We start from the raw sequence: 21,558 nt of genomic DNA, 5'->3' as shown, positions 1-21,558 counted from the left end.
CGTCATCGCCCCTATGACTGCGCAATCAACCTCCTGCCAGGCGCCCCCCTCCCCTGCAGTCGCCTGTATAACGTCTCCCGGTCTGAACAGGAGGCCATGGAGACTCACATCCGCGACTCTCTCGCTGCCAGGATTACTCGTCCCTCGTTTTCTCCGCTAGGCGCAGGGTTCTTCTTTGTTGCGGAGAAGGACAAGACCCTCCGTCCTTGCGTCGATTTCAGGGGACTGAACGATATCACGATCAAAGACAAGTACCCCTTGCCCCTGATGGATTCAGTCTTCGTCCCCATCCAGGGGGCCACCCACTTTTCCAAGCTGGACCTCCGCAACGCTTACCACCTGGTCCGCATCCGCAAAGGGGACGAGTGGAAGACTGCCTTTAACACCCCGCTCGGTCACTTTGAGTACCTTGTTATGCCCTTTGGGCTGTCAAATGCCCCAGCGGTCTTCCAGGACCTAATTAACGGGAGGTTAGCAACTAGCTTTCCCCGAGTTGCATCGCCGCGTCAGCCGCGTCAGCCGCGTCAGCCGCGTCAGCCGCGTCAGCCGCGTCAGCCGCGTCAGCGATTGGCTCCCTTCCTAGTTCCTAGTTCCCAGTTCCAAGTTCCAAGTTCCTAGTTTATGTCTTGTTGTCTCGCCTTCCCTTCACCTGTCTGTCTCCGCTGGTCGACCAGGACTCTCCACCCAGCCTGGTTCCCCGTCTCTCCACCCGGATCCTGGACCCCATCTCCTGGTCATCATCGTCCCTGTCCTGCCCAGCTCCATCCCCCCCCGACCAGGTCCCTCCGGCCAGCTCCACCGTCCCAGTTAATAAACATCACTTTATTATTTGCCTGCCTCCCGTGTCCCTGTGTCGTGCGTTTGGGTTCCTCCCTGTTCTGGTCGTGACAGTACATCCAGTATGTATACACACACAGTCATGTTAACCTATACACTGTGGTTTAAACAGGACTACGTACTACCCATATGCACTCACAGCACTGTGTATATCCTCTCCCACCACACACATTCACATAACAAACCGTCCCGGCACACACACACACACACACACACACACAATGATGCAAGTCATATCAACACAGCTGAAGCCGCCTTGTGTTATGAATTCCTCTCATGCCGCAGCCTTCAGCTCTCCAGTAGCTCTCCAGCAGCTCCTCGTGTCCCAGCAGAGCTGCCGTGCAGTTGTTCTGCTGCTAAAGGCTGTCAACGTTCAGCGGGCGGACGCTCGTTTGCCCCCACCCTCCGAGCTCCCCTGCCATCCAGGGTCCTTCTGACCCCCCCCCCCCCCCCCCCCCCCTTTAGCAGGGAGCTTGCCATCCTGCTTCTGTGTGTGGCCAGAGTCCACCGCTGCACACATCCCCTGGCCGACACGGCCCGTTGTGTTGTTATTTTTTTTTAATAGGGGGGATAAACAAAGTGTGTGTGTGGCGGAACAATCTCACGGGTTACAGGGGCCAAGTTGGGTTCACCTGTCGACGATGACGAAGCCCGGCATTGACGTGCAAGCTTGGCGGCGGTAGTGGAGTCGGGTGGTGGGGGTAGGCAGACTCAGAGCTTTACAAGGAGCGGGGCCGGGAAATGTGGCGCACGGCTGAAGGCGACGTAGCTAAATCACCTCCACGGGGTGTTTACGGGGAAGGATCATTAGCGAGCTCGGCTACCTGCGTTACCCCTCGCTCTCCCTCCGTCAGCGTTTCGGCAGGAGTCCAGGGAGTCTGATGCCCTCATTAATAAAGATTACTATCTTATCCTACAATGAATAGTAGTAATTTTAATAATTATGCCGAACAGCGATAAACTTAATCTCATTAAATTAATGCCCAATCGTTCTTCTTTACAAAGAATAATCCACGTATTCATAATAATAAATAATAATTTGGTTATCAAAATGCGTCATTATAGACGTTTTTTTTAATATCTTAATGGTATATTTTGTACGATCACATTAACATGATGTAATAATAATTTTGGGAATGCATTATTAAAATATATTAAAATAATTTATTTGGATGGAGTAATTTTTTGGAGAAGCTTCCGCATTGCGGGAGGAGAACGTCTGAGAGAAGCACACTATATTTACCCTATCTCCTCATGCCGTGACTGTGCCCAATATTGAAACAGCAGAAGAAGAACGGGGGCAATAAAATGGATATAGAGTAAGTGCACGAAAAAAAAATGTTTTAGAAAGTTAACTTTTCAATTGTTACACGTTTTTGCTGTTAAATGCTAGCAGTTTTGTGTTATAACACGATATAACACGGAGAGATTATGCATGCAAAAGTTAATGACTTTGTTTTATTTTATAAAGCCGTTTTTAACATGCACAGTATCTAGCTTTAGTTAAATGTGTGTTGGAGTGGAGTGTTAACTAGCATTTAGATTTAGTTTACTGTGTGTTGGTGCAGGGAGACGGTACTGTGAGAGAGAGACGGTTTTCAAACAGACAGACGGACCCGCTAGTTAAGTTTCACTTGATCGGTTCTCCACCAAAGCGTGCTGAGAGAGTCCGGACTGTTTTTTGCCAGTTTAGACTTTATTTGAAGGTACAATGGTACCTCGACTTATGACTGCATCTACTTACTAATCCAAGATACGATAGTCGCGAAAATTAGCATCGTCTTACGACTGACTGCTCCAAGATACGACCGTGGAAATTTGTAGTTGGCGCGTCGGCGTCAGTCAGCGGGCGACCTACATCGTGTGTGCACGTTGTTCGTGGCTTATCGATTTTTTTTTCATATTTACTGTGTTTGTGCTGTGCATTTTGTTTTTTTGTTTTTTAACTTATGAAAGCAATATGTGCTCTCTGTCATTTGGGTGGGCCGGCTGTACAAGTGGTTGCCTGCTGAAATAGAATATTTTCTGCAATGATATCTGTTATCCTCGGGCAGTGCCTGACTTTAAGGATAAACAGTAAAAGATAACATTTATAAAGTCGCGATCATGTGGGACATCTGGAACAATCACAGCATCCCATTTTGCTGGTTCATACACATTGCTGTATGGAGGTGATTTAGCAGCATGAGAAATGTACCACTGAATTTTGGAGTCCTAAATAGTTGTAACTGGTTCTAATGTTGTGGCTGATCGGTGTGTATGTTGTTGTATGATGTTGTTGTGATTTTATTTTTTCCTATTGAAATAAAAAAAAAATGAAAGTCAAACCTGATTTTAAATTTCACTCATCCTTTGGTCATGAAATGGAAAAATAATTTTTCAATTTTGATTTTTGTATCTCCAAAAAAGCAAAATTTGAAAACCACTCATACCCCATTTTTTCCATTTCTGATTCTGAATTGAGAATAGAGTAACCAAAAGATACAGCGATTGAAAGACCTGGTCTACACTCCTAATTGTATTTGTCCTTTTACATTTCTATTTCTATCTTAGAAATCTCTGAGAGAAGGAGGTGGTTACCTGAGGAGGTCCATGCGGTGGAAAAGAACCTGAAGGCTTTCATTGAAAGTGGTAAAGTGCCGGGAAGGACTGAGTGTGATGCATGTATTAGAGCTTCACCTGAAGCTCTAAACCAGCGAAGCTGGACTGCATTGAAGTACTATGTAAAAAATCGTATCACTGCCATCCAATGCGAAAGTGCGAGAAGAATTTATTAATAGAGTTGTTAAAGCATTTGCTCAAACATGTTGGTTCACGTTGCTCAAAAATGTTGGTTCATTTGATGCAACTTCATTTTTGATGATGTTTGTGTTGTTCGTTGGCATCCTGAGTACCCAGGTATACACTGGAGTTCAACTAGTTATTGATTTTATCAGGCGAAAACATTGATAATTAGTAGTTAGGTGCAGTCAAAGGCCGCAAGTCAATTCATCTGCTGATAACAACTGACTCTACGGTGGCCAACGGGAAAACTCTACAACTAAAGAAAATACATGTAAATAGACAAAACGCAAGCAAATTTAGAAAATGTCATCATCAATTTGACAACACAGGCAACAACACAATGGAAAAGTTCACGAAGGAACAAACTTAAAATAAAAACATCAAGAAATGTTTGTGTATCATATCTGATATATTCCCCAAATGAAGTGTCCGTGGTGAATTGCTTTTAAGTTTGTTTCTGTGCAAATGTTTCCATTGTTTTGCATCTCTTGCCTGTGTTGTCAAATTGATGATGATGTTTTCTGAATTTGCTTGTGTTTTGTCTATTTGCAGTGAGTTTTCCTGCCGACCACCGTAGGGTAGGTTTTTATCAGCAGATTAATTGAAAATGGATAGTTAGGTGCAGGCAAAGGCCAAAGGTCAGGGTTTACCACCATACTACTCTTCCCCCGCGTGAATACATTGCACTTTTTCTTTGTTACAAAGCATATCAGGAGACTTACTAAGCCCTGTGTGAGCCCTTGTTTGTTTTCTTGTGCCATCTGCTCCTTTTTATTTTATAATAAATAATTGTAATTTTTTATCTACCTTTTGTACAGTGGGTGTAGGTTTATTCCCCGTTCGATTAAGTTTGGAAGAAAATATTATACTGTCAAAACCATCAAATTCAATAACAATTGATTCTGTGCTCTCTTTTAAAGTATATGTGGTATTTGTCATACTTATCTGGAAATCAATTGATGAACCGGTATTTAAGTCGAAAATGATCTGCATAATATGCTCAAATTTACTACATTTACTTACAGCGTGCCTAGGTAGAAAAATAATCTTTACTTTCCAATTTTTGATATGTTTAAGTGGTGTTGGCCTGAGGCCTGATTTCTTAAATTGGTTGTATATCCTTTCAAATTAATAATTGTACTTTTGGAAGGTTTATATTTTTCAATCAGAATCTGACCTATTGATTAAAAAAAGTGTTCAGTGTCAAAGTTTGCATGTCAATAGACCATAACATGGTGGGTCCCCTGTGTAATCAAAAAGTCAGGTGGGGTTCCCATGAGGCTCAAAAATTCAGGTCTAAAATCTTTTTGAGGGTTATAATTTTTTAAAGTAGTTTTTGTATCATCAAAAAATGATCCGTGATTTATGTACTCAACACTAAACGTTTTACGAGACACAAGGACGCGTTAGCATGGGGTATGCCACGTGAAAACCCCAGCATGCAATGGGGGGCGTACCTTCGTATTCCTGTCTATTATTTGTCCGCATTTTGTTAATTGTTTATATTCTTGTTATTTACATTTACATTTACATTTAGTCATTAAGCAGATGCTTTTATCCAAAGCGACTTACAAGGGAGAATAACATTCAAGCAACAGCTATTTCTCTACATTCTGCTGGTACTTGTAGAGTTAATTGACTAACCGATATGATGGTCTATAGACCAATCAATAGAAAAAATAGTTTCACCTTTACAGCCAGCAGTAAGGTTTTTGGATGCTTTAAATTGCAGTACACTTGTTCTAGAAAATGATCAGTTTCTAAGTTATGGAGCCATTTCAAAATGTTATTGTCGAATAAGTGTCTTGTGCTGTTCTTATTTATCTATTGTGCCTCAACACTTTTAGAAGCCTCGTGGAAAGTCAGTAGTATTTATTTTGGGTTTTTGTCTGTTAAGAAACAGGTGATCACCAGAAAGTGCGCCTGTAGCCAATTTCCACCGTGACTGGACGAAGCCACAAGCTGGTCATTACAGCAGAGTCTCCAGATAAGAAGGTATTTTTGTTTGATTATTTATGAACAATACTTGAAGACAAAAGTTGTGATTTTCATGAAAAAAAAAGACTTTCTATGTTTCTAGTTTGTACTTCTTGTTGGTGACTCCCATCTACGGAGCATTGTGGATGGATTTGTGAAGATGCCAGGGGACCGAGGTACTGAATGCTTTTTTGTCTCGGAGACCTGACGCAGTTTGTGTTGTAGCCCCTAGCAGCGACTTGACGGCCAGCAGGACCATCGACGAGGCAGCAGTAGACTTTCGCAGCCTCCTGGTCAGTGTCTGCAGTCGCTGGCCAAAGTTACGCTTCATGTTTAGTACATTTTTGGTAGTATTGGTACTATTAATACTTTTGCTTTGTGAGCTCTGCAGAACATATTTTACATTTTGAAAACAAATGTACTGTAATAAACACCTTTTTTTTTTTGTGTGTTTGTATAGGTGTTTGTCCTGGACTTCCTTCCGCGTCTGACTATTTGCTCCGTGAGGAATACCATCCTGTGGCGGCATGCATGGGAAGCATATTTTAATTTTAGTACAGTTAAATGTATAACGGAGTATATATTTTTAGACAAACCAATTCAATAAATATTTCTAATGAACAAAGTTGACATCTATGTATGCATATTTCTATTCGTCCTAATCGTTGTTTTAAGGCATCAAGTACTTTTCTGCAGCCAACCACTTCCCATTGAACCACCCAGAGCTGTGAAGCAGAGATGGTGTAAGTACAATTGTACAATTTGTTGTCATGTCACGTGATGGCTATTTTATGAATAACTTTGCTATGTTGTGAAACCATGACATTGCTGTGAAATGCTGCTTATCGCCAACTGGAGACAACAGCGCCGCCAACAGCACGAAAGTCAAAGGTTTCTCCCGGCAGGTCACTTCCAACATTCTCTCCAAAAGTGGTTGTGAAGGGAGAGCTCATCGTGCCTCATCCTTCACCTAACCCTTTTGAGTGGAGACTGGTTGGAAGGGGCAGAAAGATAATCGGTTGCACACTGTTATTGTTGGGGTAAGACCCTCTGGAAACTGTGATAGTCTCTGATATTCACTCAAAGTGTACCGATTTTCATTAAACAATTTTAATATGTTTGTTATGAAACATATGGACATTAACACACACACACACACACACACACACACATGTCTAACACACTTTAATTAACTGAACAACTTACCAGTGAGCGCTCCGGGCTACAGTTGATTCTGCTGTCGGCTCCCCTCAACCGTCCTCTATTGTTTTGTATCCAGGAGATTTTCTGCAGTTTGTTGGTTTTTTTATTCTCTTTTTAGTTAGTAGTTTAGTTTAGTTTAGTTTAGTTTAGTAGTTGGTGCTTTTAGTTGGCCTTTTGTCAAGACATTGTCTTAAATCGACATTTTGCTCTATGATTTCACAGGTGGACACAACACCAGTAGCGTCGCCGGAATGATCCATCCCGTTATCAACTTGTTCCATCGCAACTTTCTAGCGCTGTCCAGTGTGGAGAATTTTATATTGTTTTTATATCAACAATTGTATATCAATTTTATATCAAGAAAATTTTGCTTTGCTTACATGGGAAAGCCACGGTGGGACATTGGCAGAAAGCTACTGCCTCCAAGAGGACACTGGGAACGGAGCAGGTTTGCTTTGTTCGTTGTTTTTCTTCTTTTTTCAATGACATTTTTGATAGTAGTACTTCATTTTAGTTTTATTTTGTCCATGCATTCCATTCTCTTGCTTTTTTTTAGGGGAAGGCAGCACCAACCGTTGTGGAGGTGTCTTCAAAGCCACACCTGCCAGTGATGTGCCAGTTCTTGTGAAGGAATAGCAGCGCTCTCAAACATTTGTCAAAGGTCAGAGTGATGCTGCTCCTTATTATCCTGATATGGAGAGTGCTACAGTGTTTTCTGATGTTGCAGCAGAGCTTGACGCTAGCAGTTCTGTCATGGGAACAATTGATGTCACTTCTATCAGCGGAACAGGTGATAGCTGAGAACATTTTTTAACAAAGAAAAACGTAGAACACTTTCAGTGCCGGGAAAGCATACGTTGAGTGTTTACACAAATGGTCCTTTTACGATCTAGAAAAACTGAGATAACGACTAAAACTTTCGTGACAGTGATATACAGGAATGTAAGATCTCCTGTGAAAGAGTCGGGCGTCACCAAACAAACATATGCCTCAGCATTCAGACATCACTTGGTGGTAGAATTATATCATTCATTAACATTGATCATCATTTTTCTCTCACACTCCCTTCTGTTGTTCCCAGTGGAATGATACAAAAGGAAAATGCAATAATGCTTAAGTATAATATAATTGAGGCAAAGGGATCAGAAAATGATGTATAAATTGAGTACAATACATTTATACAGAGATATTGTTTTATCTGTGTCCTTTTGATGGAGGGGCCAAGGAAAATGATGACCATATAACAAGGTGGGAAGTGGCCAGGTGTAATCAAATGTGGAGCAGAAGTCCAGCGGTGGAGCCGTCTGTGGGGCGCCAATGTTGGTGTAGAAAGCCCCTTCGATAACTGCTTCCAAAACACACATTTCTTCGGCTGTGGTAAGGGGAATGGCAGTAACCCAAGTAGCCTATGTAGGTATGGTTGAAGTGGTTCCATCGCAGTTGCAGGGTGAGCAGCGTTCAGCGTACACTCACGTTGTCTCCTCAACGAGTACCTAGAGGGGAGTAGGAACTTTCTTGCGATGAGATACGTGTATCCATATTGGTCGTTCTACCACCTTAACTGCTGCTGCAGTGGTGCGGGTCCCTAACCCTGCTGGAAAGGTCCTAGGAATCTGGCAGAGTTCCAGCTTTTCCTCTGTAAGTCGCGATCACCACCCATTCACCTGGTCAGCGGCCGTGTAGAGGTCCTTCAAGTGGGACGGGTAGGGCTGCTTTGACCTGGGCACATAGACTTAAACACTTGGGTGAGAGACACATTTTGACAACATTGTTTGGTATAGGTCCAAGATTGTTAAATGGGCGTTAAATAGTTGAATAGCAGACTACAGGCTCAGTACAAAAATGAATGTATGCACACTCGTGTAACAACAGAATAATATTATCACAATGTCTAATATGTAGGAGATAATAGGCGGCCATTTTGACACGCCCATGCATGGCACCACTAGAATATCAAATGACACACTGGGACTGACGAGTGTGCAAAGATTTGTGAATTTCCAAGTATCTTTTGGAACATGAAATTGTACGTGTTGCCACGCCCACACCGTGTGCCAAAATATATATGTATTTTAATAAGTTTTAGCTGTGAAGGTGTCTTGTAGACACTCGTCAAGTTTGAAGTCGATCCGATAAATCGCCAAGGAGGAGTTTCGCGAAAGTACAAAGCATAAATATGACTAAAAAGTCAGGAAAATTCAAAATGGCCGACTTCCTGTTGGGTTTCCGTCATGGCGGAAATATATATTTTTTCCAAGTCTAGAGAGGTTACAAATGTGTACCGAATTTTGGGAGTTTACGTGGAAAAAGGTGAATAGGTCAGAAAATTATTATTTTATTTTCTAGGGTGGCGTGGCAACACGTAAAATTTCATGTTCCAAAGATACTAATTCACGAAACTTTGCGCACTTGTTAGTCCCAGTGTGGCAATTGATATTGTATGAGTTGCCTGCATGGGCGTGGCAAAATGGCCCGACACACCCTGTTGAAAATTTCAAAACATCAAACCTATTCACTTTTTACCATGAAATTAACAAAATTCGGGACACTTTTGTAACTTCTTGGATTAAATGTGTAATTTTAGTCACTTTCCGTTCATTTTCTCACTTTGTACTTTCGTAAACTCCTCCGAGGCCATTTATCTGGCTTCAAACTTGGCGAGTGTCTACAAGACACCTTCACGATTAAAAGATATTAAAAAAAATAATAATTGTCACACGATGTGGCCGTGGCAAAGCGTTGGATTTCGTGTTCCAAAAAAAGCCGTGTTTTTGTAATATTTTATCCACTTTTTATGCTTTGTACTTTCGTGAACTTCTCCTGGGGGATTTTTTGGATTGAGACTCATTGGGGATTAAAAGTTATTAAAACATTTTTTTTTCGTCACGATGCGGGTGTGGCAACGCGTTGAATTTTATGTTAAAAAAAACAGTTTACGTGACTTTTGGGGCCTTGAGAAACTACAAAATTATTGCAAAACTTTGCACACTCTTCAGTCCCAGTGTGGCATTTAATATTCTATGGGTCCTATACATGGGCGTGTCAAAATGATCAACTAGATGCAGTTATCGTGGATGAGGATGTCGGGGTCCTGGTGCTGGGGAAAGGAGGCCCATACCTATAGCAACATAGGTGTCGCCACATTCCTTCTGTCTCAATGCCATGTACGCTTGTATTTCTGGTTTTCCCAACGCAGTCATGATGCATTTTTCACTAGAGTACAAATGCATGGTATACAACAACATCCACATACAATTAACAGAGCAGCAATGATAGCAACGTTGATTATGCATGATAAAATGAGGCCTTTTCATTTGGAAAACATAGAGTCCAACCAACCAGTGATGTGATCATCCATTCCTGCATTTTCTTTTAGTTCTACGCTCCGTGAGTGGAGTAGCAATTCCTCCTACTGGTTCCTGTGTTTATAAGCACATTACTCCATGCCCCACAATCAATATGGGTACCTTAAACCTCGTCCAGCCACCAGTCACTTGTTAGTCTAGGGTTGGTGGACCACGCATATTTCTCATTCCACTGGTACTGCTCCTACCCTGTGGAATCACACTTTATTATGGAACAGAAATCAACATTGAATGCCAGGATTTGTCCTTCATAGGCATAAATGACAAGAACTGTTTCTTTCATTCGGCCCCACTCTTTGACCTTTGTCATATACTGGTCATACGATAATTGGGGTCCCACTTGGTAAGAATATGTATACTGTGTAGGGTCCAGGACTTCTCCTAGGGTAAACAAAAAAAATATTATTTTTTTTTTACATGGTTAATTACAGAATGCTTACGTCTTTCAGCTGGATCCTTGTTTCTGTGAGAGTTCTTGCGGGTCGGGTGACAGGGGCGCAGTGGGAGAGGTGGTGACAGGGAGCACCAGTTTTATTTTTGAGCTTTACTGCATGTGAGGTGGCCAACACTACCTCCCAAGGTCCAGTCCACCTTGGCTCAGGCCACTTCTGTTTGTGGACCTTGATGTGGACCCAGTCTCCGGGGCTGACCACCAGGGTGTGGGGCAGTCTGGGGCAGTGTTCTTGACCTGTGAATACAAAACTCGAGATACTGCGGTTAGTGCTTTGACATATTCAGGTAAACCTTCCTGGAAATCATCAAAAGCGGGTGATTTAGCTGGTAGGTTGTGAGGACCTGGCATGGGGCGGCCTGTTAATATCTCGTGTGGGCTAAGATGTGTTTGACTATGGGGAGAGGTCTCGCATGGACATTAATGCTAGGGGTAGGGCATCTACCCACGTTAGTTTAGTCGTTTTTGTGATGTTCTGTAGAGACATACTGAGTTGCTGTTTTGTCTCTATCAGCACCTTGGCCATTTTTTCTTTCAACGTCTGGTTTGCACTTTCAACTAGGCCTTTTGACTGGGGGTGATAGACTGAACCAGATCTATGGGAGATACCTAATGCCTGTTCTACCTGGCTGAGTTTTTTATCGCTGGTAAAATGAGATCCATTGTCCGAGCAGATAACTGTGGGGTAACCCCACCGAGGAATGCGTTTTTTCCATAACCATTTAATCACAGATACTGCATCCTCTCTTTTGCAAGGGACTGCTTCTACCCATTTGGAGAATCGATCTACCATCACGAGTAGGTATCTGTACCCTTGTACTCTGTTGTCCCTGCCCATGCCGGTGTAATCTATGCATATTTCTCTGAAGGGGTAGGGGGGCACTGAGAATGTTCCCAAAGGTCTTTGGTAGACTGTCTTCTTATTTAGCTCGTGACAGACGACGCATTCTGCAATATGGTTGGCCACCATTTCCTCCAGGTAGGGATGCCACCAGTCCTGTTTGAGCCTGTTGGTGGTTCTTTTGGGTCCTTCATGAGTCTGTCCATGTGCATCCTTGATGAGGTAGACCAGGAGTGCGGCTGGTGCTACTGGGCGCCCATCGTGGCTTCTCCATAGGCCGCTGGTGCATGTGGCTCCTTTCTTCTGCCACTGCGAGTGTTCGTTCCATTTCGCTTCTTTCTGCACTTCTTTCAGATGTTCCTCTGACAAATTGAGGGCGTTGTCTTCAGTAAATACAATCATCATTGCTGCGCTTTCTTTTAGGTTCCCTCCTGCTTCTTTTGCTGCTGTGTCGGCTGCGTTTGAATTTCCTTTGGAGTGTCCTTTGCATTTGATGATCTGGATTTTTCGGGGGAGATGTATAGCTTCCAGGAGGGCGAGTATGAGGTCTTTGTGTTTTACCGGGGCTCCTGCTGACGTTTGGAGTCCTCTTTTCATCCATATGGCTACATCCACGTGAGCTGCAGCGTGTGCGTATGCTGAGTCGGTGAATATGTTTGCATTTTTGTTTTTTGAGATTTTTAATGCTTTCACCGAGGCGTCGAGTTCTGCTTTTTGTGCTGATGCTGGTTGTTCTATCATCCCACTTCTTAGGGTGACGTGGTGTCCATTAATTTGTTGAATGGCTGCGTATGATGCTCTATTTCCCTCTTCTTCTTTGAAACAACAACCATCTATAAACAGGACAATTTCTGCATCGGGGTCAGATGTTCCATCCAAGTCTGTGCGGCCCTTTGCTTCCAGTTTCATGAGCTGTACGCAGTCATGGGTGCCATCTGCATACTGTAGTCCGCCGGCCAAGTTGATTCCATCGGCTGTGTACAAGACATTGTCTCTTTCCAGGGTGACATGCAAGCGCATCTTGTGTTTTGGTGTGGTAAAGGTGAAATCCGTTTGATCGAGGTAGGATTTGACTCCATGAGTGGTATGCACGATGGTGGGGTGGTAGAAAGTAATGTGGTCGGTTCTCGTAGGGCGTGTGCGATGGCAGCCGTGTGTCGTCCACATCCGGAGAGTCCATGTTCCACTGTGTCGAGTTTGCAACTGTGGTGAGCCAGGATCGCGCGCTCACCGTGTCGAGGCTGCCAGAGCACAGCTTGACAATTCCGTGCTTTTCAGTAACGTCCAAATGGAACGAGGAAGAGATGTCTGGGGTGCATAGGTGTTCGGCCTTCCCCATGAGTTGTTTCAATCTTATGAACGCTTCCTCCGCACTTGTGGTCCAGTTGAGTGGTGCCTTGACGTTCCGATGGCCAGCTTCCGCAATGGGTTCGCGTGGGGGAACAGTGTGGTCCACATAATCAGCTATGTGGTGTCTGCTATAGCCAGTGAGTCCCAGGAATGCTAGCATTTGCTGCACGGTGGTGGGTTTAGGGTACTGGAGCATTGCCTGTTGTCTTTCCGGGTTGATGTATCTCTTATCTCCCGTGATCCTTTTTCCCAGGAATACCACTTCTGTGCGGCAGACCTGTGCTTTTTCCTTCCTGATTTTGTAGCCACATTTTGCGATGCGCCGTAGCAGGGATTTGGTGGCCGTGAGGCAATTTTCTACTGTGGTGATGTCCATGAGGATGTCGTCGACATACTGGATGAGTAGGAGTTCCTTGAGATCTGCCTTCAGGCAGGCGTTGAATATGGTTGGCGTGCATGTGAATCCTCGTAGCATTCTTGTGTAGGTCTAAGAGCATTTTTTAAATGTGAATGCAAACATATCTTGACTTTCTTTGGCCAAGGGGAGGCCAAAAAATGCGTTGGCCAGGTCGATGACGGTGAAAAATTGATGACTCGGGGAGCCTGCATGCAGGGCGACATGGGGGTTGGGCACTTTTTCAGTAATGGGTTGGACCACCTGGTTGATACGTCGCAGATCGTGGACCAGGCGCCATGAGTGTCCTCCAGCCTTGGGTACTGGTAGAATTTGTGTGTTCCACGGTGAATCCGCTGGTCGTAGAACTCCTGCTTGTAAGAGGCCTTCAATGGTGGAGGCTATTCGAGCAGCTGCCTCGGGCTTGACCTTGTACTGACCTTGCCAAATGGGCACAGCGTGGGCTTTCACTTTGATGTGTATATTGTGGTGTGGTGTGCAGCCAACGTGATAGGGGCCGGTGGTCCAGAGGGTTGGCGGTAGTTGGGCGAACATTTCTGCTGCCAGGGGGTGTTCTTCGATGCTTCCTTGATAAGTTCTTTCCAGGACATTTCTTTCATATATGCCTTGTTCGTAGCTGTTGTGTCCTATTCTCCAAACCGATTTGTCTGGCGTGTGTTGCAACAGGGGGTTCGTTGTGGGGACCCAGGTGGGTTGGCGAGGGCTCTTTTGACCATGGGGCCCAATTGTTTGGCTGCATGGTTGGCTTCTACGGCTAGGGTCACATGTGGAACTGCGGTGTCGTGAAGTAGATACCAGGATTGTTGGTCTGGTGTCAGGCGGACCGCTGCTGCAACTCCTTCGTGGCCCAGATAGAAGTCTGTTGTCTGGAGTCGTTCTTGTCGTCCCTCCTTTTTCGCTTCCCAGCCTTCGTCATAGATGTCATCACGGTGGCGTGTGAAACAGAGAGTGCAGTGTACAGGTCCAGCATCGACTTTTTCCAGAGTTGGTAGGTTTACAAAATGCCACCAGCCGGTGAGTGTGGGGTCGGGGGTGGTATCAGGAGTTCCACCTAAGACGAGTATACGTTCGAGGGGTATTAGCTCTTCTTTTGGCTCAGAGAAACTAACTTCCAGACCGTGGAGGTTACATATCACAGATGCCCCTGTTCTTCGGAGAAGGTCCCTTCCCATTAGGTTGGTGGGGCAGCTTGGTGAGTAGAGGTATTGGTGTCTGACTTTGTGAGGACCTATCTTGGTAGGGAGGGGTGCGGTGAAGGACTTGTGTCGTCCCAGAGAATCCAACAGTCCGTAATTTCCGAGTGGATAGTTGTATGTAGTACGTAGTATGTTGCCGGCCAGGTTCTTCAAGCAAGACACGTGACAGTGACAGTGACAGTAATTCCTTGGAGTGACAGTGATTCCTTGGATTGTACATGGCACTACTGGTTCGGCATTTATTTTTGTCTGTACCACCACTTCCATGTCCCCTGGGCGCCTCTATGCTCCATGCCATGGCGGGGTGTCCATGCGGGGTCCTCCCTTTCCTCTCGAGGAAGCTCCTCTTCCTCTCTGAGGGGGGCGGTAGGATCCTCTATATAATTGCTGGGGTTGTTGGTTCTGGGGGCATTCCCTTGCCCAGTGGTCACTTTGGCCACAGATGAAACATCCTGTAGTTTTCTCGGGTCCTCCCCATCCTCTAGAGGATTGGAATTGTCCTCTCCCTCTCAGTTGCTGCCATTGGGGGGGGCCTTGGGGGTATGAGGGTGCGGGGGCCCCTGGATACTGCCGCTGGGGATATTCATAGGGAGTCCAGGCCTGCTGCCATTGGGGTAGGTGCTGGGCTGGTGGGTAGGCGGGGGTTACAGTTAGGGGCTGTGGTCCTGTCCATTGTAGTGGCGCGGTTTGGGGCGGGGCCTGTGCTTCAGGGGTGGTGACTACTGCTTGCACAGTTGCTTTCTTCTTTTTGTCCGTATTGACTTCATCTTCCAGTTTTTTTACCTGCATTTTTAGTAGTCTGGTTTGTATGGAATCTTTCTCCAGGAATTCGTCTTCTTGCTTTTTGATGTGTCTTTCCAGGTGATGGATGAGATGGCTCTCCCACTGTCTCTCGGTCATGTCTGACAGTCAAACTGTGTCTGCGAGCTACAGCCTGACATCTCCTGGGAGGCCATTTTGGCATTTGGCATCTGCATGTACATGGGGAGACCCACTAGGCAGGGGTCATGACGTTCTACAGTGCTATCACTCCAGAGCTCCTTTGCTCATGTGAGATAGGCGTGTGGTTCTTCCCCATTTTTAAATCTCAGGCCTGCCAGGGCCACTGTGTTGCGTCTGGTCGGCCAGGTTTCTCTCATGGCTGTCCATATGTCATTCCGCATGTGGTCGAATGGGTGCTCGTGTGCCATGGTGAGGGTTCTAACTTCTCTTTCCAGGGAGGTCAGGGTGATGTTTCCTGCTGTGGCGCGGAGAATGGCTCGCACATCTCTTAGGGCTAGTGTGTCAGCCGCTGTGTGGTTTTCGAAGATTCGGATCCATGCTGCAGCTCCTTTGTCCAACGCTGATAGGTTGCCTTTGAGGGCCTGCATGTCGCGGTGGTACCAGGGAACAAATGTTTCTCTTTTGGCGGACTGCTTTTGTTCCTCCTCTCGTTGTCTAATTTTCGAGCGGGTAACTATCCCTATTGCTGACGATCTTCTGGCCTGGCTTTTGGATGATGCTATAAGGGTTCCTTTTCTTCTGTTGTCGTTTGTGTACTCTCCCCGGGAGCTGCCACTGTTTTTGAATGACCACTTTTTTGTCTTAGTCTCGTGGTCTGACATGGGTTCTTCTTCCCAGGAGCGGAGGGGGGTGGGGTGTCTTTGTTTTGTTTTCTTAAAGGTGTATTTGGGGACTACAGGGGTAGGTGAAGGTGTGGGCTGGCTTCGGGTCTTTTGTTTTTCTTTGGGTTGTTGTTTGGCTGTAGCGTCTGCAGGAGGTGCTATGAGATGAACATGGGTTGTGTTGGCATCCTCTGGTAGTGGGCCACATTGTCCAGTCAGTGTGACAGTTGCGTGGCTAACCCTTGTGGTACATTTCTTTTTCCTTTCTTGATGTCTTTTTGTGGTTTTTAGGACTGGCAAGTGCATTCGTCGTCCTCTGTATTAGAGGAGAGAAACTCTTTGTGTCTGTTTGATCGTTAGGGGGCGATGTCTGATCATTGTCCTTGTTCTCACTGTCAGATGGCTTTGGGGAGGGCTGTACTCGGAAATGGATTTGGATCGGGCCTTCCATTACTAATACGGGTGCTTGTATTTCTGGCGGGGGTGGGGTGGCTATTTTCTGGTTGCTCAGCACAGGGGGCGCTGTTGCTTCAGGTGTGTGCTCGGTCTTAGGGTTGTACGGAGAGGGGGGGTGCCGATGTGTTTCTTCATCGGCCAGCAGGGAGGGGTAGAGGGATGGGGTGGTGTGTGGTTGGAGTGGGGTGTGACCTTGGGGGATGGGTTCGGGGAGGGGTGGTAACTTGTCTTCTTGTGGGGGGTAGGGTTCCTTCTGGGCTTCTACCACTGCCTTGGTTGCGGCATTTCTGATTTTATTGCGACGTTCGACAATCATTTCCGCTCGAATCCATGCCGTCATTATGTGCTGAACCAGCGCCCATTGTGCACGCTGCTTGTTTAACTTGCGCTTTCAAGCCCCCATTAATCCAGGGTTGTTTTTTGCATCCACTCCTGCTTCAGCCAGCAGTCTTTTTTCTTCCTCTATCACCTTGGTGCGGTTTTCTGCTGTCGGGGTAGTGTCTTTCGACCACCACCCTGCTTTGATCCATTTTTGTTCATATTTATGGAATTTCCAAGTTTCTCAAGCATGGAACTTTGGCTCTGTTCTGTTCTTGAGCTCAGCTACAGCTTCAATACGAATCTCACTGGTGCCGGGTCTGGGGGATGGGGTCTTTTCCATTATGTTTTTGAATGGCAGGAGAACAAAAGACATGGGAAGAAGTGGGAGGGGGAAACCTCAAATGTTCGGATCTCAATGTGTTTCTGGTGCAGCTACGCCACTAGTGGTCTTTTAGGTTATTACAGGTCAACTTTTTTTTTTTATTTGTATTTTTGTTTTATATATTGCCCTTTTATCTAGGGCAATTTGAGGAGGTTGTTCATACACATACACACACAAAACCTCTATCACACATGCACAGACTCTATCAAACACACACTCTCTTAAACACAAAGACTGTCTCAAACACACACACGCCCGCGGTCTCTCTCACATTCACACACACGCATGGTACCTCTCTTTCCACACACACAAGGTACCTCGTTGCGCACACTCTCACTCACACAGCCGGCAATACAATTTTACGCTAAGTCACGTGAATTGGGCCTTTAACCCTTTAATATTTGGTTTCTCTAAGAACCGGGCCTTTAACCCCTAAATGCTTGGCTTCCTTTTTACTTTAAAAATGATTCCGGGCCTTTCACCCTTAAATGAAATTACCGACTATCGACTACCCTTCTGAAGGCTGAGTTTAACATTTTTCATCGCCAGACATCACTTAGTTTAGGCATTTCGGAGGTCTTTTCAACAACCGGGCCTAAACGGGATTCGGAATTACTTCACGAGTTAAACATTGTTCATCACCAAAACGTCGCTCAGTTTAGGCATACTGGATGTATTCTCTACACACGGGCCCAAACGTTACGTGGAATTACTACGCAATTTAAACACACAGCCGCTTCGAAGGGGGGTTTCCTAACCCGTTCCCTTAACTTACCTTACTACCGTTCTCATCAAACAATCCAATTTCTCCTCTCCACAATATTTAACAATTATTATTCATGCATCATTCAACAATACATCCCCAAAACCACAAAGTTGTTCGTCCAGCCTTAAACAGTACAACACTTCCACCTAAAATATTCCTATCTAATCTATGCAGACTTCATGAAATGGCTCTGCTCACCTTTTAGCGGGTACCCATGGAAGTATCGCAACCGTTCAGGCTTTCGGAACTCCTCTGCAGTCTTGTAATGGGATCACGTCGGGGTCACCAATTTGTCGTGTTCAAAATTTCCAAATCCGGAATGATGGGATGAAACTGGAACTTTGAGCTACGGAGAGTTTATAGGACGGTTTGAGAATCTACCAAAAAATAAAAAACGTTTTACGTCGACGTGGTTAGTCCTAAGCTGCGTGTCTCATCTAGCATACATTTCACCCAGGAGTCTGCAGAAACTTTGTTTCCTCGTCACTTTGTTACAAATGACAGACCCCCCTTTGCGAGGCGGTCCCGCCTTTGTTATTTCCCATCTCCCGAGTATCTAGTTTCAGACTCCCCGCTGTGTGTGCGCCAGATTAACCGTTTCAGTGCCGGTTTCTAACTGGTTGCGTAGTTACACCCAGTGTCTTTAGACATGTTTTAATTTTGGCTCTGACTGATCAATAAAACTGTATTTCATAATTACCCACTATATGAATGATAGTAATGTACATGAATAAATTTATGTAATGTATACTGTAGTATACACACATATAGTTTTGCTATCGAGGATTAGTTCAATCTGTAATGTTATAGTTATAGTAGTATAGTTATATGTAGTACGTAATAGTTATAGTATATGTATATATATATATTTTTTTCTTTTCTCACAAAACCCAACAGGAAGTCGGCCATTTTTAATTTTCCTGACTTTTTAGTCATATTTATGTTTTGTACTTTAGCGAAACTCCTCCTTGGCGATTTATCGGATCGGCTTCAAACTTGACGAGTGTCTACAAGACACCTTCACAGCTTAACATTATCAAAATATATATATTTTTTGGCACACGGTGTGGGCGTGGCAACACGTTAAATTTCATGTTCCAAAAGATACTTGGAAATTCACGAAACTTTGTGCACTCGTCAGTCCCAGTGTGGCAATTGATATTCTATGGGTTCCGTGCTTGGGCATGGCAAAATGACCGGACACGCCCTGTTGAAAATTTCAAAACATCAAACCTATTCACTTTTTAACATGAAATTGGGTATATTAATGTAACATCACTAGACTCAAAAAAAATTATATTGCCGCCATGACCGACACCCAACCAACAGGAAGGTGGCCATATTGGATTTAATGTGCGCAAACTCCTAGGGGATTCATCAGATCGACTTCAAAGTTCGCGAGTGTCTACAAGACACTTTGGGGATTAAATTTATTAAAACATTGGGTTTTCGTCACACAATGTGGGCATGGCACTGTGTTGAATTGAAGTGTTAACCTGACTTTTGGGGCCTTAAGAAACTCGAAAAATCACAAAACTTTACACACTCAAGATCAAACCTATTCACTTTTTTAGTATCTCCTCCGAGATCTGCATAGAATTCCGGCAGGTTTTCCTCTTGTCTTTCTCCTCCGTCGGCGTATTGGTAAACACAGTGGCGGCAGGACAAAGAGATCTTAGTACGTACTCCGGTAAGTTGCGAAAAAGTCCGTATGAGGTGTCGAACAGACGTCCAGGAGTGCTTGTCGTTCATATTGTAATAGCGACAGTGCACTGCATGCAAAAATGAGAACAATACAAATAGTAATAAACACAAAACTAAGAGTTGAATGCAGAGCCGGTGTGTCCATACTACGGCGCACCCGGAAGTTAGTCCGGGTTAACTCATAAGTTAGCTAGCTTCCTCTGCTGAACCAATATTTTACTAAAATGACTTTTACAACTCTCTTTGCTCCAACTTCCATCCTTAACAAAGAATCCCAAATGCATCATTTGCTAACTTTCCCACTTTCATTGTCTTTCACATCAACTTCCATAATCATTTCAGCCTGTCAACTAACTTTACAGCTCTCTCGCCTTGTTATATTTTTTTCAAATAAATTTAAAGCCTTACAGTATCCTTTCCAGAAATCCTACCAGATATTTAGATTATAACGCTACTTTTAAACCAAGGACTCCTGTGGGAAACTAGTTTGACATGTTGTGTACAACACACATACTATGCTTACTGTATCTCACATTTATACATTTGCTTGTTTTTAATCGCGATTTTCATCAGCCATGTAGCTAAACATACCCCGAGACACTGATAAAATGTCTCCGAACTCATCTCATCCATACGTGCTCCAGAGTGATCCATCGGCCAGGCGGTCACACGCCTCAAACACCATTTCAATCACCCAAGGATTCATTCATTCAACGCTTTTGCTAGGATGGGTCAAGAATAATTTATAATAATCATGTATTTAATAATGTCGATTTTATTATTGGATAACATAAAGCAAATAAACAGACAAAAACCACGATTCTCTTGATCAATGCAAAATTGGCTACTTCATAAGTAAGGCATACATTTTTAATGTACAACACATCTCTGAGTACTTAAAAAAGCCCTCTATATAATACATTTCTCTTTATTCTTCTTCATAATATTGTTCTTATACTGTAGCTAACCAATAATAAATGAAATACTTTTTACCATTAATGCAACTTCTGGTGCTCCTTCGTTTTGCTGATGGCCTTCTAGTCTGGATCATACGTTGTGAGGTTAAGCTTAATGCAGGCGTTGAGGCTTCCATCAGTTAAACTTAAGCGTAGGATGGTCTTAATGTTTCTCAGATGCGAGAAAGACTGCTCACATGCATTTGTAAAGCCAAACATGGTCAATACGGCATTACTCACACGCTGCATTGTGTGCTGTGTGACGGGACGCTCGTTCCAAGTTTTAAGAATCAGCTGGTCTTCAGTTTCAAGTTCAAGTTCAAGTTCAAGAGATTATTTGTCACATACATATTGAAGTTTTTTCGACTTCTGTCCACTTTTGTTCAGCTGATTGGTCCGACTCGAGGCAGGGAGTTTTCTTAATGTTTGTCTGTCTTACAGAGGGGATCGGCGCATGGGCTCGTAAGCAGTCCAGCAGTGGAACGCCATTCCTCCTGCTCCCAAGAGGATCATTATTATCCACAATTATTATAATGATCCTCAGTGATACATATAATTGTGGCCTGCGTGCCGCAAGTTGAAATGAACAGTAAAACTTTCGCCATGTCGGCGCACCACAGCCATCTCCTTCCCTAAGCCCTTACCTGTGGGCAGAGACTTCCACAAGTTGCGCCTGAGCAGAGACCCGGTAGGGGCAGGGCGCCGAGTAAATGGCGCCCCGGAGTCTTTATGTTGTCCGCAGCCGGTGCTTGACTACTTTGTCCGCCACATTTATATTTTGAATTTTATTTTCAAGTTGTAATTTCTCTTACCTGTTTTACTTTAAAATGACACAGAATAATAATTTATTACTTGTTAATTGTGATGAAAAATTTTAGCTCAAAATTGTATGCGAGCCATATACCGTCATCAAAAGAGCCGTAATTGGCTCGCGAGCCATAGGTTCCCGA

Source organism: Zeus faber (genome assembly GCF_960531495.2).
Source record: "Zeus faber genome assembly, chromosome: 1".
Taxonomy (NCBI): Eukaryota; Metazoa; Chordata; class Actinopteri; order Zeiformes; family Zeidae; genus Zeus; species Zeus faber.
This window is presented reverse-complemented; position numbering follows the sequence as displayed.